Raw genomic sequence first — 15,860 nt, 5'->3', positions numbered from 1 at the left:
TCCCTACATTCCACGGTTTTAGCTGGCTGTCTGTTGAGGTAGAGACAATTTCCTCACCACTCACAAACTTTGCATAAGAGACTGCTTTCCGATGTCCTTTGAATACCATGATTGGCTGCTTAGTGTTACGAAGATCATAGTAGTGAACACAGTGATCTGCATAGCCAAAAGCTAAATGGTATCTGGAAGAGGGGCTGAACTTAACACAGCACACATTAGCTTTCGCCTCAATGCTTGCCACTGAGTTGTCCAGGTTAGTAGACCATAGCTTCACTTTTGCATCATCAGAACCTGAAACCAAGAGTTTAGGATCCATCAAATTGAAGTCAACACTCCAACACCTCTTCTCATGCTCCTCATAGACCTTTGACCTCTGTCCTGTGAATCCATCCCATAGGATAACAGTGCCTTCATAATCACTGCTAACTAACAGGTTCTAACTACTCCAACTGATAAAGCTGATTTTAGAATTCCAGGTCATTTCATTCTCTGGGTAATGAATATCCACTGCATCCTGGATGACTGTTCCATATTCGTAAACTTTAATATTTTTTGTAACCCCAGCAATTGCAAAATAGTCACATTCCCGGTCAAATTCAATACTAGAGACTATGTTTGAACCATTATAGAGATCACTAGCATATGATTAAAGTGGCCAAAGGTCCTACTGAATTATACCAAGTAAACTTGGACAAGCATTCTTGAAATTCATCCAACTGGCTTGCAGTTCAACTGTCATCTGAGATACGGGACATCCTCGTAGAAAAGTAACATTGTTCTAAGTCTTCAAAATGAGCAGTGAGTAGTTTAGAATTGAGGCTAATGTGCTGTTATACCAAGGCTGTTTCTTTGTCTGAGAACTGCCACTGAAACCTGGAGGTTGGCTGTATTCTGTGGAATCAATAGTACTGTGTGATGGAGAGGGAGCTTCAAATTGAGGAACTGTGCTATCCTCACTGACAGGAGAGTATAAGCCACTCATTTCTTCCACTCTTTTAATATCCTCTTCCAAAACACTTAGCTCCTTCTGGATCTGTTCCAATTGCTCTCTTATTTCTTCTTGCAACCTCGAGAAATTCCATTAGGATCTGTAGTTGGGCTGCATGTGATTCTGCTTCCAGTTGTTTCTTCTTCTGCACTAGTAACTCCAATATGAGGTTGACATTAGCCAAATCAAGGTTATCTTGGTCAGTTCCCAACAAATCTTGAAATATCTGCCACCTGTGACCATTCTGAAAATGAAGAAAAGGAGAAACACAATAACTTCCTAAAAAGACTATAAGAAAAATGTTTAACTGCTACTTTCTTATATGCTTATTATACGGATATCAAAAATATACTATAATGTACAACGTATCCTATCTCACCTAGTGCCTCTCTACTGCCTTCTATCAATATAATAATTTAAACACTATTTCCCCCTTAAGGGAATGTTTTTCTCATTTTTTGGAGAGGTTTTTGCTATAGGGCATGTGTGCTGGCCAGAAAGAGAGAAAAAAAGTGAGAAATCACCCCCCAGGGGGGATGGTCATGCCCCAATCCCTTCTCCTCCATTCTCCTCTCGGGATCTTGGGCACACATGCACACGAGCCCGGTGTGAGTTTAAGCCACCGGGTCCGGGACTCGAACCACGGTCGACTACATGGGAGTCTAGCGACGTAGCCATTACGCTAACTTCAGGTCCCTCCCCTTAAGGGAATTTAGATAACAGATATTAAAGGCACATAGCGGGGCCCCCCCCCCCCGCGGGGGGGGGGGGGGGGGCGCGGGGCGCTCGGAGGAGAGGGACCGCGAGCGCGACCCTCCGCTGCCCAATACATTTAAAAAATGAATGAATGAATGAATGAATGAATTTTATAAAAAGAAAAAAAGAAACTTGTTAAAAACTAATCAAGCTTAAAGTAAATAAGAAAGGAAGTAAAGATCAGAGTGGAGATTTTTTAAAAAAAGCCTAAAAAAGGAAAATAAAATAGCAAATCAATCAAACCGAAAACTGATTCGTTGAGAAAAATCATCAAAATTAATAAAACTCTAACCAGAGTTATTAGGAAAGAAAATAAAAGAGAGAAAATACAAATAACCAGTATCAGAAATGAGAAATTTCTGTAAATTTATAGATTACACAGACTAAAATAAAGATAATAAAGAAATGTAACTAACAACTTAAAACCAGGGAAATTGACAAAATTCAGGGAAAATTTCCTGAATAACACAAACTACCAAAACTTACTCAGGAATAAATAGATAATGTAAATAGCCCTACACACACACACACACACACACACACACACACACACACACACATTTACTTTATTAAAATACTGAGTTTATTTCACATGTATATTTTTGTCTCCCCACCATTTCCATGTCTGACCACCACTACTACTGTGTCCTATCATAACATTCCATACATACTTGAAACCAAGCAAAGGGTGGAGTTCCTTCTTTAAAAACTAAACAGGCATGAATTCTAATCTATAGCTAAAAGTTTCTCATTGAGAAAATCCCAAGCTCATGTGGCTTCCCTAGTGAATTCTATCACACATATAGGAGAAATAATAATTTCCTAAAAATTCTTCTACAATATTGAAAAGAAAGGGATATATTCAAATTTGTTCAATGAGGACACAATTACTCTGATACCAAAACCAGACAAAGACATTATGAGAAAAGAAAACTACAAGGGCCAGATGGTGGCACAGTGGTAACTGATGTTCTGTGAGCCTCACTCATAATGGAAAAGTTATAGGTTGGTGTCCACAGACATTACTGAGTATGCTGGGCAAAAGTGTGTCCATGACTTAGGCTGGCTGAAGTTTGGGGTGAATCATGGTATCAAGCTTTTTGAGAGGATGCTGTCTCTTTATCGATGTGTCTCCGTGATTTACAAAGAGTACTAATTTATTTGGCTTATTATTCTGGTGGCTGGAAAGTCCAATGCTTGGGCTAGTATCTGGCTGGCCTCTGCTGCATCACAATGTTGAAGAAAGGTCAGCAAATGCATACAAAGAGAGAAAGTGATGTGTAGGCAGCTCTTACCCTTAGAACAACCTGCTCTCATGGTAACTAAATCTTTTATGAGAGGGAGAACCTAATTCCTTTCATGAGACAGTACTAATGCATTCATGATGATAGTGACCCTACGATCCAAACATTGTCCACTAACCTCACTTCTTAAAGGTCTCACCACCTCCCAATGCCACTATATTGGAGACCAAATTTGGATGCAAATATTTTTTTATAAAAACCATAGCAGGGGCTTATCTCAGGAATTAACATTTAATTTAATATTTGAGAAATAAATCAATATAATTTACCATATTAACAAACTAAAAAGAACCCATATTATACTCTCAATAGTCATAGAGAAAACATTTAACAATACCAACCCCTATTCCAAATAAAAATTCTCAGTGAACTAGGAATGGAAAAGAATTTTCTCAGCCCAATAAATGATGGTTATGAAAAAAACTAGTTAACATCATAGTATGGTTGAAAAACTAACTACTTTCTCTCCTAACTAGGAATGATTGAAGGCCATGGGAGTTCTAGCCAGTGCAATCAGTTTAGAAAAATAAGATACTCAGATTGAGAAGAGAGAGTAAAAACATATATTTAAACACAATGTGAACATTTATGTACATAATCTGGAGGCATCTACAAAAAAAGTGACTTTTGTTAATGACTGAGTTTACCAAGTAGCAGGATTCAAGATGCATAAATAAAAATTCATTTTATTTCTATATAATATCAATGGACAATTTAAGGTTAAATTGTGAAATAGTACCACTTATAGTAGCATTAAAATATGAAATATAGATAAACATGACAACAGATATGAACGATCTGCATACTAAAGACTAGAAAATATTGCTGAAAGAAATAAACATGACAACAGATGTGAAAGATCTGCATACTAAAGACTAGAAAATAATGCTGAAAGAAATTAGTAAATACCCAAATAAATAGAAAGACATACCATGTTCTATATTGGACAAAATATCTATTCTCTGCATGCTGATCTATAGATTCAATTAAATTTCAAACAAAAATCTCCCAGGAATTTTTGGTAGAAATTGATAAGTTGGTTCTAAAATTCATATGGAAATACAAAGAATCAATGATAGAAAATAAATGATTCAATTAAAATGTGAGCAAAGACTTGAACAATTTTTTTTTAATCAAAGAAGATATATGGATGGCAAATAAGCACATGAAAAGATACTTAATATCACTAGCCATTATGTGTGGGAGGCTGTGCACCAGCGAGTCTGCTGAGGCCATTTTTCATGAGTCTCTTACTATTGCCACCTTAGGCTCAGAGAGCAAACAATTACAAAGGCCACAATTGTCTCCCCTTCAAAAAACCTCACCTTCAACACCACACTCTGATTGGCCACTTCACATAGCAAATCGGTGAGCTTAGAATCCCTCAGATTTGCATATCCGGGTACCTCATGATTGGTCCACAAAGCAACCAATCATAACCTACCTTTTGCTATCCTTCATTCAACCAATCACAGCCCACCAATGTGTATATAAGCACGATCTCTGGCCCATAATAGACAGACGACCAGGAAGACGACGACTGAAGAGCCCGAAGAGCTGAAACACCACACAGTCTCCAGACGACCTGGGAGACCCTGAAGAGTTGTAACACTACATCATCTCCGGACGACTCTGAAGAGCTGTGACACCGCGTCGTCTCTGTGCTGCTCACAGTAGACGACGCAACCCTTAAGAGTTGTGACACCGTGTCGTCTCCGTGCTGCTCATGGTAGACGACGCGACCCTTAAGACCTGTGACACTGCGTCGTCTCTGTGCTGTACTGTGCTGCCCACAATAAATGGACGACACTGTCGTCTCTGTGCTGTAACACTACACCGCTTGTCCCGGCTCTCACTCCTTCACTCAGGAAACATGTTCAGCTGTCCCCCCGGGTCGGGACAATTATGGAAATGCAAATTAAAACCACAAGTCAAAAATCATTACAAGAGGGGGCCAGCAAGTGACTGGCCTTTCATATGGCTGACAGCAGTTCAAATCCTGGACCCAGAGACTTGAAAATCATGCCTAGCACATGTGTGAATGTGTCCAAAATCACAGGAGGAGAATGGAGAAGGAATTGAAGCATGGTCATCCCCCCCTGGGATATGATATCTCACTTTTGCTATCTCTCTGCACCCACCACCCCCACAAGCACATGTGTCCAATGACAAAAATCTTAAAAAATTTTAAAAACAGAAATCCTCTGTTTATACCCTTTATGCTCTTTGTCAATTGTGCCATTCCTGGCTAATTTTTAATTTCTCATCACAGTGCTGTAATTATTAACTTTGTGGCTCTTTGGAACTTATCTATGTTGGAATAATGTAGATCTTTTATTTATTTATCACATTTTATTGATTCACAAAATATCTTAATTAATCTAAATTCTTTCAATAGCAAGTGCAGCTGATATATACATCTCTATGAACACGTCTGACCTTAAGCATAAAACTCAGTGAGTAGAATTAATATACTACAAAGTAGCACCTAACTGTGGCTATAAAGCTTACTGTGATCATTAAATTGATATTTTTATGTATTTTTAATTTCAAGAAATGCAGTTTAAGATTTAATAAATCAAAATTTAAAAAAAATTAAGAAAAATTTACATAATATGTACGTATAACCAGGAAAAAGGTTAGGACTCTGTTCAAACAGTAGGTAGATACTAAAAACAAAAAACAGTTATGGACAAAGTTAAAATCTAGTACTACAGGCACTGTAAGTTTCTTCTGTAGCATTTTTTCTCTCTCCATTCCCCATTTTACCAAAGAGAGGCATAAACTAATTTATTTGCAAAAAAAATAAATTAAATAAATGTAGTCTCAATTTAGTCTGTTATTTGCACAAAGCCCCATAAGAATACTAATTGATTTAACCAGTATTTACAATTTCTGACACAAGGCAACAGATATTGAACTTATGCAAATAACAATTCTGTCACAAAATAAGAATACTCTCAAATATTTTCCAATTCCAGAGGGGCCAGGAAGGGAGAAAAGTTTGTTTCGATTAAAAATAAAACTAACAAATAGTTGAACCTACCAACAGCTCAAAAGAAGAAAACAAATCCTTAATTATAGAAATCAAAGCATAGAAGAAAATTAGTAATATTTTAGTCAAAAGTCATAAAATTCTTTCACCAATTCAGTCTCATGTAATTAATCTCTCTTCTGTTGAATTTGCAATGTTACCGTGTTCTGATATCTCCATTTAAGTTCTGGACGTTAACATTCAATGTTATTACTGATCTTTCTGAACTTGTCCTTATTAGTAAGTTGGCCATTTTCTTGGCTGGTTTTTGTACTCTTATTTCTGTAAGTCTGTCTTTAGTTTTCCTGTTATAGGACACCATTAAGAACTTCTTAGAGAACTGTTATTTCTCTGTGAAGAAGTTATTATCTTTATAAAAAACTTAATTTATTAGAATTTATAAGTAAGTTTGCAAAATATTGAGATGTAAAATTAGAATAAATTTAATACGATACAAGATTTATTCAAAATGAATCATAGATTTAAATGTAAAACATAAAACTATAAAACATTTAGAAGAAAAGAAAACAGAATAAAATCTACCAGACATTGAATTTGGCAGGCCAGCAGGCGGCATGGTGGTTAAGAGCAATGGATTCCCACATGGCCGACCACAGTTTAAGTCCCAGACCTGGAGGCCTGCTTTCTCACTTTTTCTTTATCTCCTTGCCTCTCTCTGGTCAAAATTTAAAAATGATAATAACAACAAATGGAATTAAATAAATAAATAAATATTTTTAAAAAGACTGTCAACTTCTTAAAAAATTTGGCAATGAGTTTTTAGATATGACATCAAAAACATAATCCATAAAGAAAAAAAATGACATATTGAGACCTTTTGAAATTAGAAGCATTTGCTCTATGAAAGACAAGAGAATGAAAAGAAACATCATAAGAAGGAAAAGAAAAAAAAATTTTTTTTTTGCAAATCACATCTCTGATAAATTGTACCCAGAATAGAAAGACATTTAAATATAAAGACATTAAAAATTTTCCCATAACACAGCAAACAATATAATTTTTTAATGGGTAAAATATTTGAATAAGCACTTTATCAAAATAAATATATGAGTGGCAAACAAACATATGGAAAGATACTCAATATAATTAGTCATTAATAAAATGAAAGCTAAAGCCACAGTGAGATGCACTGTGCACCTATAAGACTGTCTAAAGGAGATAACTGACAATATCATATGCTGATGAAGATGCAGAGCAACCTGAAAACATCAAAGGAATGTAAAACAGTATAGTCATTCTGAAAAAGTTTGGGAATTTTGTATAACATTAAATATAAATTTATGATTAGAAACAGTAATTCCACTGTTAGATATTTAAACAAGTGAGTTAAAATTTTAATATTAATGCAAAAACTTGTTCACAAATGTTTATAGAAGTTAACATATAATAGCCCCAAACTGGAAACAATCCAGATATCTTTCAACATATGTATAGATAAACAAATAGTTGTACTTTCATTTAGTGGAACATTACTCAACAACAGAAAGGAATGAACTACTGATTCATGCTACAACATGGCAGAACCTCAAATGATTTTGCTAAATTAAAGAAGCCTGATCAAAAAGGTTACATGTATAGGATTCCTCCTATACAACATTTTTGCAGAAGGAAAACGCTATATGAAAGACAAATCAATGGTTTTTCAAAGATCAGAGAAAAGAGAAGGTTGACTACAGAGGTTGCACCAGAGAATTTTTAGGAATGGGTGGAACTGTTCTGTATGGTACTGCAATGGTGAATATATGACTCTATGTATTTGAAAAAAATCATAGGACTGTACACCACTAAGAATGAACTTTACTGTATGCAAATTAAAAAAATAAGTCAGGATGTCTGAAGAACACAGGTTGAAATGCAGACTGTAACAAATAAATCCAAATGCATTGGATATACATGACATAATTTTAACAGATGGGGAAGGCTGGTTGTCAACAGTCTTGTAAAACTGTCTTTACTGGAAAGTATTTGTGTAAAGACAAAAAGAACTGTGGATAAACATCACACTGTAGTTGGTAAATTCATTTTTCATAGAGGTAATGTTAAGCAATTTTAAAACTACATATATAATAGGGTTGAACAAATATGTAACTATATTATATATAATGAGAAAGAAATTTCTCAATGTTAGATAAAAAAGTTGCAAATAAACAAAGGGATTGAGGTTTCATAGAATGAAATCTGTGGTGTCAGATAGATAGATAGATAGATATATTATAGATAGAGATAAAAATAGATATAAAAATAAATATAAATTTACATATGTATACATGGGCTAGTGTGTGTGTGTGTGTGTGTGTGTGTGTGTGTGTGTGTGTAATTTCTTAGTTCTAAGAGGTCCTAGAAACAGTAACATTTCAATAGTAATAGGCTTCTCCAGCACTCATCTTGGTTTCAGAACACTGTTTTTTAATGAAAGAAAGGAGAGGTTACTGGCAGAATGATCGATTTTTAAGGCTAAAGTTAAGGCTAAAGCAAGGGTTAAGGCATGTCAAAAGGACACAGGAGTCAAGCTGAAAGAGGTCTAATAAGTAATTAGGGAACACAAAAATAATGTTATTAATAGTGTTGGATTGTATAATAACTCCAAGAATAAGTTATCTACAAGTCCATCCTGATATAAATTAAATTATTGAAGATATAAATAATAGGGGAAAAGAGAAAAATTTGTCTTAAAGAATAATTTTAGTTTATAATTGCATTAGAAAATGACAGTGATAATTGCTGCAGGTAGGATGCACTGGTGAATACTAAAGTGGGTAGACAAAACTTTAAGGAGGGAACCAGCAGTTAGCGTAATGGCTATGTCACTGGACTCCCACACAGTCAACCGCAGTTCACGTCCCAGACCCGGTGGCTTAAAACTCACGCCAGGCGCGTGTGCGTGCGTGCCCAAGATCCCGAGAGGAGAATGGAGGAGAAGGGATTGCAGCATGACCATCCCCCCTGGGGGGTGATTTCTCGCTTTCTGTCTCTCTGTCTCTCTCTGTCTGTCTGGCGAGCGCACACGCCCTATAGCAAAAACCTCTCAAAAAAAAAAAAACTTTCAGGAAAAAAAGGTATTTGCATAGCTTCTAAGTATCTCTCTCAAATTTACTAATTACTTGTGTTTATCTTAATGCATTACCACATTTTTGTGATACTTTTGCCTCAAGGAAGTGGCAGAAGTGAATTTAATAACTCACTTTCAACAAATTGAATATCAAAAGGGAAAGATAACCTGACTGTGGTGAAACCTAACAGACACCACCTTAACTGAGAAACTAAGGTTAACATCACCAGTGATAAGTCATGTTAATACCATGTACTGCCTGAAATGAAGCAATGTGAGGAGCAACTCCTCTCTTACATGGTATTCTTACCCCTAAATCCATAACCAAAACCTTTTTTTATTTGAGAGTTTTTTTTTTTTTTTCGTATAGGATGTGTACACTCGCCAGAAAGACAGAGAGAGACAGAGAGACAGAAAGTGAGAAATCACCCCACAGGGATGATGGCCACGCCACAGTCCCTTCTCTTCCATTCTCTTCTCGGGATCTTGGGCACACACGCACATGCGCCCAGCGTAAGTTTAAGCAACCAGGTCTGGGACCTGAACCACAGTCGACTACATGGGAGTCCAGTAACATAGCCATTATGCCAACTGCTGGTTCCAACCCAAATCTAATAATGAGGAAACATCTTAAAAATTCTAATTGAGAGGCACTTTTTTTCCCCAAAATATATTATTATCATTATTATTGTTATTTATACATTCAATTGCTATACATCATTTAGATTGTAAAGAGACTTTACCCAGCATGATATGCACCTCAGTTCAGCCCGGCTGAGAATACTATACACATCCTCATCAACAGATAATAAACCATATCTGTTTTCCACAAATGTCTTTTCTCTATTTTTTTTCGAGGGGCACTCTTTTTTTCTACTTTTTTTTTTTTGGAGAGATTTTCACTGTAGGGCGCGTGCGCTTGCCAGACAGACAGAGAGAGACATAGAGACAGAAAGCGAGAAATCACCCCCCAGGGGGGATGGTCACGCCGCAATCCCTTCTCCTCCATTCTCCTCTCGGGATCTTGGGCACGCACGCACACGCGCCCGGCGTGAGTTTTAAGCCACCAGGTCCGGGACACGAACTGCAGTCGACTACGTGGGAGTCCAGCGACATAGCTATTATGCTAACTGCTGGTTCCCTCGAGGGGCACTCTTATAAAATATCTGACTAGTATTCTTTCAAAAGTGTCAAGATTATTAAAAATAAGAAAAAACAAACAAAGTAATGTTACATATCAGAAGAGATAAGAGATAGCATGACTAAATGTAAGGTGGTATACTATATTTGATCTTTGAATTGAGAAAAATGACACTTGGCAGAAAACTGGGCAGAAAACTTGGAAAATCTAAATAATTTGTATAATTTAGTTAATAATATTGCATTAGTATTAATTTCTTAATTTGATAATTGTCCCATGGTTATATAAACTGTTAAAAATAGGGGAGATTGGGTGATGAACATATGGGAACTCTGTACTATCATTATAATTCCTCTGTAAACCAGAAATTATTTTAAAATAAAATATTTGAAAAAATTCAATAGCATTTCTACATATAAATGACCAAAAATGTAAGTAGCACTAAAATCATGAGATTGTAGGAATAAAAGTAGTTAAAAGTATGTGATATATTGCTTGTGAAAAATTTAAAACTTTATTGAAAGAAATTAAAGAAATTCTAAGTGGAAACTATCAACACTGGTTAAAAGACTTACTATTGTGAAAATATAATTTTTCCTCCAACTGATCAACACATTAGAAGGAGCTGCAATCCAAACCCAGCAAGCATATGTTCATGTGTGCACACACACGTGTTTGTATGTGTGTAACTTGAGAAATTGATTTGAAAATAGATATGAAAAAATAAATTACAAAAATAGCCAAGACACATCCAAAGAGAAAATGTCCTTAGCATATCCCAATAGTTAACTGTAATAATTGTAGTATTGAAACAGTGGCATGCTACTAGACAAATAAATAAAATAAGATGCCTAGAAATGAGCTTGCCCAATTTTATTACTGTTTAAAATGAGGATATCTTAAACAAAGCCTTGGAAAGTTTGACAGCAAAAAGATGAAAAAAATGCATACCTTGTAAAAATTAACCAAAAGAAAATGGATAGATAAAATGATATTATAGAAGACGTAATTTAAGGAAAGAATTGCTTGACCCAAAGAGGGACATTTTATACTGATAAATAGGAAAACCAATGAAAAGTTATTGCAATTTTAAATTTGTATATATCCAACAATATAGCTTCAAAATATATAAAGCAGATTATATACAGAAATAGAAAAATCCATAATCATAATGGGAAATGTTAACAAGTTTATCAGTATAAATGAATGGAAAAAATGTAAAAAAGAACATAAAGCTATAGAAAAAAATAACACAACTAATACAATTAAATGACATATAAAATACTGGCCAACAACAGAATGGTGAATTTGAACTATTTATCAAAATCGACCATATTCTAGGTCTTAACTGAAGTAATACAGAATATGTTCTCTGACCCTAGTGAAATTAAGCTAGAAATAATTAGATAACCAGAAATTCTTTAGTTTGGAAATAAAACTATATACTTCTTTTAACTTTTTTTTAAAATATTTATTTCTTTTATGAGAGACAGAGAGAAAGAGACCCCTAATAAAGCTGTCATGCTGCAATCCAGCTGCAGTCTCAGCTGACCTGGATCAGCCGGGGGTGGGGGGTGTTCATGCACGTACCCTGTGTGCTCAGGGAGCTCCTGGGATGAGAATTCAAGATCTCTCCCACATGGGTCCAGTTGTGTTACTAGTGTGCACTGCTTAGCCTCCAAATAATATATTTTTTTATGAGTCATGGGTCAAAGAAGAAATAACAAATGTTGAAAGTTTTTTTTTTAATTGACTGATGACAGAGGTGGCAGATTGAAATTTGTGAAATGTAGCTATAGACTTTAGAAGAAAATTTCTAGCTTTATTTACATATATTAGAAAAAAAATACATGTTCTCATGTGGAAAGATTTTAAAATGGCCTCTGAGAAGTAGAGAGTAAAATAGTGACCACTGGAGGATGGGAAGGGTAGGAGGGGGAGGGTGTAGAGATGTTTGTTAATGAATATGAAATTACTGATAATAAGAGGAATAAGTTTTATTGATGAATAATACAGTAATGTAAATGTAGTTAACAATGATTTTATTGCATATCTCTGATTAGCTAAAAAATAATATTTTAAATGTTTCCAACACAAAGTAATGACAAATATTTGAGAGGATAGATATGCCCATTATCTTGATTTTATTATTACACTATATACTGTAGGTTTTATATTTTTCTTTTAGTTTTTGTTATAGGGTGTATGTGCTCACCAGAGAGAGAGACAGAGAGAGAGAGGGGGAAAGTGAGCAACCACCCCCCAGGAGGGATGGCCACATTTTAATCCCTTCGCCTCTTGGGATTTAGCACATGCAATTTGACTGGTGTGATTTTTAAGTCTCCGGATCTGGGAATCCAACTGTAGCATTAGCCATGTGACATCCAGTGCCTTAACCTCCATGCCATCTGCTGGCCACTACATTGTACTTCTTTAAAGTTATAATCTTCTACTCAGTATGGACTGATCAATCACATTGTACTTGTAAATATGTACAATTATTTTGTCAATAAAAATGAATAAAAGCTAAAATTCCATGATGTAAACTTTCATCTCAAGAAATTTCAAAAAAAATCAAATCAAATCAAATCCAAAGAAAATAGAAAGAAGAGAAAATAAGGATACTAGGTAAATTTAGTGAAATAGAAAATTAACATACAATATAAAACATCAAAATAGCCAATAGTTATATCCTTGAAAGAATTAACAAAATAAATAGCATTCCAGCAAAACTGGTCAAGAAAAGAGAACAAAAACACATCATTGATATTATAAGTGAAAAAGTAGACATTTACTATAAATCTTACTGATGCTAAAAACATGAAAATATTATTTAAAAATAACTTAATAATGGGGAACAAGAGATGGTGTAATGGCTACAACACTAGACTCCCATGTAGTTGACCATGGTTCGAGTCCCAGATCCAGTGGCTTAAATTCATGCTGGGTGCCTGTGCGTGTGTGCCCAAGATCCCAAGAAGAGAATGAAGGAGAAAGGATTGCAGTGTGGCCATCCCCACTAGTGGGTGATTTCTCACGTTCTGTCTCTCTGTCTCTCTCTGTCTTTTAGGCAAGCACACATACCCTATAGCAAAAACCTCTCCAAAAAAAAAACAAAAACAAAAACAAAAAAACCCTTAATAATGATAAGTGCTGGCAAGGCTGTGGTGAAAGGGAACTCTCCTACACTGTTGGTGGAATGCAAATTAGTATAACCACTTTAGAGAATGATATGGAGATTCTTCAGAAACCAACAAATAGAACTACCATATGACCCAGTAATTACACACTCTTAGTTATTTACCCAAAGGATAGAAAACCCCTCAGTTGAAAAAACACTTGCACATCCATGTTTATTGCAGCATTATTTACCACTGCTCAGACATGAAATCAGCCCAAATGTCCAAAAACAGATGATTGAAAATATGTGGCATATGTACTCTATGGAATACTACTCGGTTATAAAAAACAATGGACCTTGACATTTGATACAAATTGGTCGAATATGGAAGATTTAATGCTAAGTGAAGCAAGCCAGACTATGAAAGACAGACTTTATATGTTCCACTCAATATATATCAATTGTCTGATCTATATAGCAAAAATGGAAAGTTTGGAAGGGATAGAAGCAGGGAGGTCAATGGTAGGTATTAAAGAAAGTAAGGATAGGAGTAACAGAGGGTAATAGTGGGAGGAAGGGGAAAAAGGGAAGAAAAAATGTATGTTTAATTGACAGAAAAATTAAAAGCTTTTTGCTGATGATCATGTATATAGTAATGCCTTTATCTTGTTTGAAATACATGTTATTCATACTGGAAAAGGCAATGTTGTACACTGTAAAGATAAATGTGATTAAATGTAAATTAAAATGAAAAACTTAATACTAATATAGTTGAAATTTAAATGAAAAAGTAAATTTCTTAAAAAACTCAACTTAGGCTTAGGTACTGTGGTGTAGTGGCAATTCAAGTGCCCTAAAATACTGGAACCCCAGGCCAGCATGAAAATACCAGGCATGTGCACATTACCATTCAGTATCTGGAGGAGCTGGAGGGCTGTGGAAAGGGGATTGTTGCATGATGATACCCTTTTAGGGTGTTTCTCTGTCTCTTTCTTTCACATGCATGCACATTTGTTCTTGATAAAAAACAAATGAAAAAAAATTGTCACTAAAAATCTAAACAGTTCAAGACTTATTGAAGCAATTGAATCTACTAGTAAAAGCCTTCCCATAGGGAAAAGTCTACACCCAGTTGACTTCATTGATGCATTGTGCCAAACTGCTAAAAATAAATAATAGCAACCTTAACTAAATTCTTTAAGAAAACATAAACACTGCTATCCAATTCATTCTGTTGTTGAAGGTCATATATGATTATACAGAGTCAACAGGATTTTTGAATAAAGTTTTATGTTAATCTGGTTGGCATTTGGGCTTCATTAATGTTTTTTAATTATTATTATGTTTATTTCATGTTATTTTATACATCGAATCACATTATTTAGCTTACAAAGTGAATAGTCGACATATGCACATTTCTCCCTAGTCCAGTTCATAATAACTATAAAATTATCTTCAACAGATAATATCACATTTCTTTGTCCCATTAATGCTTTGCCTCTCTATTTTTCTTCTTAATGTCCTTCCTCAGATTCTACTCTTTCACACACACTGTATCTGGTATTCACAACCATTTACCGTGTTTCTATATCCTTTGGTCAATCAGTTTCAGTCATAGAGTGCAGACACTTGGTATATATTAAGTGGAGACAATGTCTCTCCTTCAAAGCCTGGCTTGCTTCACTCAGCAATAAATCTTCCATATCCATCCACTTTCTGTCAAAAGCCAGCGTCTTGTTGTTTTTTTTCTGTGCGAATAGTATTCCATAGAGTATATGTGCCACAGTTTTTCTCATAGTTTTCTTTGTGAAGGTCTTTAACTTCTTTGGTTAGATTTATTCCTAAATATCTTATACTTTTTGTGGCTATGGTAAATGGAATTAGTTTTTTCAGTTCTATCTCAGTCTTCCTGTTGTTCATATATAGAAATGCTATAGATTTCTGTATGTTGATTTTGTATCCTGCAACTTTACTGTATTCATGTATTACTTCCAGGAATTTTTTCATGGAAACCATTGGGTCTACTATATATACAGTCATGTCATCTGCAAATAGAGTTTCATATCTTCTTTTCCTATTTGAATGCCTTTTATTATTTCCACTTTTCTGATTGCATTGGCGAGGACTTCCAGTACCATATTGAAAAGGAGTGGAGAAAGCAGGCATCCTTGTCTTGTACCAGTTTTTAGTGGAAAAGCTTCCAGTTTTTCTCCATTCAGGATGATGTTAGGTATGGGTTATTCATAGAAAGCTTTTATTGTGTTGAGAAATGACCCTTCTAGGCTGATTTTGCTGAGAGTCTTGATCATGAAGGGATGTTGTATCTTATCAAATGCTTTTTCTGCATCAATGGATATTATCGTATGGTTTTTATCTTTTTTCCTGTTAATATGATGTATTACATTTATGGTTTTGCGTATGTTGAACCAACCTTGCATTCCTGGAA

The 15,860-nt window shown here is 35.0% G+C and overlaps 1 pseudogene; it reads right to left on the bottom strand.

Annotated features, from left to right (window-relative positions):
* LOC102471529 (E3 ubiquitin-protein ligase COP1-like) overlaps window positions 1-15,860 on the bottom strand; it is a 76,065-nt pseudogene that overhangs the window by 6,570 nt on the left and 53,635 nt on the right.

Source organism: Tupaia chinensis, unplaced genomic scaffold (genome assembly GCF_000334495.1).
Source record: "Tupaia chinensis unplaced genomic scaffold, TupChi_1.0 Scaffold141861_1, whole genome shotgun sequence".
Taxonomy (NCBI): domain Eukaryota; kingdom Metazoa; phylum Chordata; class Mammalia; order Scandentia; family Tupaiidae; genus Tupaia; species Tupaia belangeri.
The sequence above is the reverse complement of the archived record's forward strand: the minus strand, read 5'-3'. Positions and strand labels throughout refer to the sequence as shown.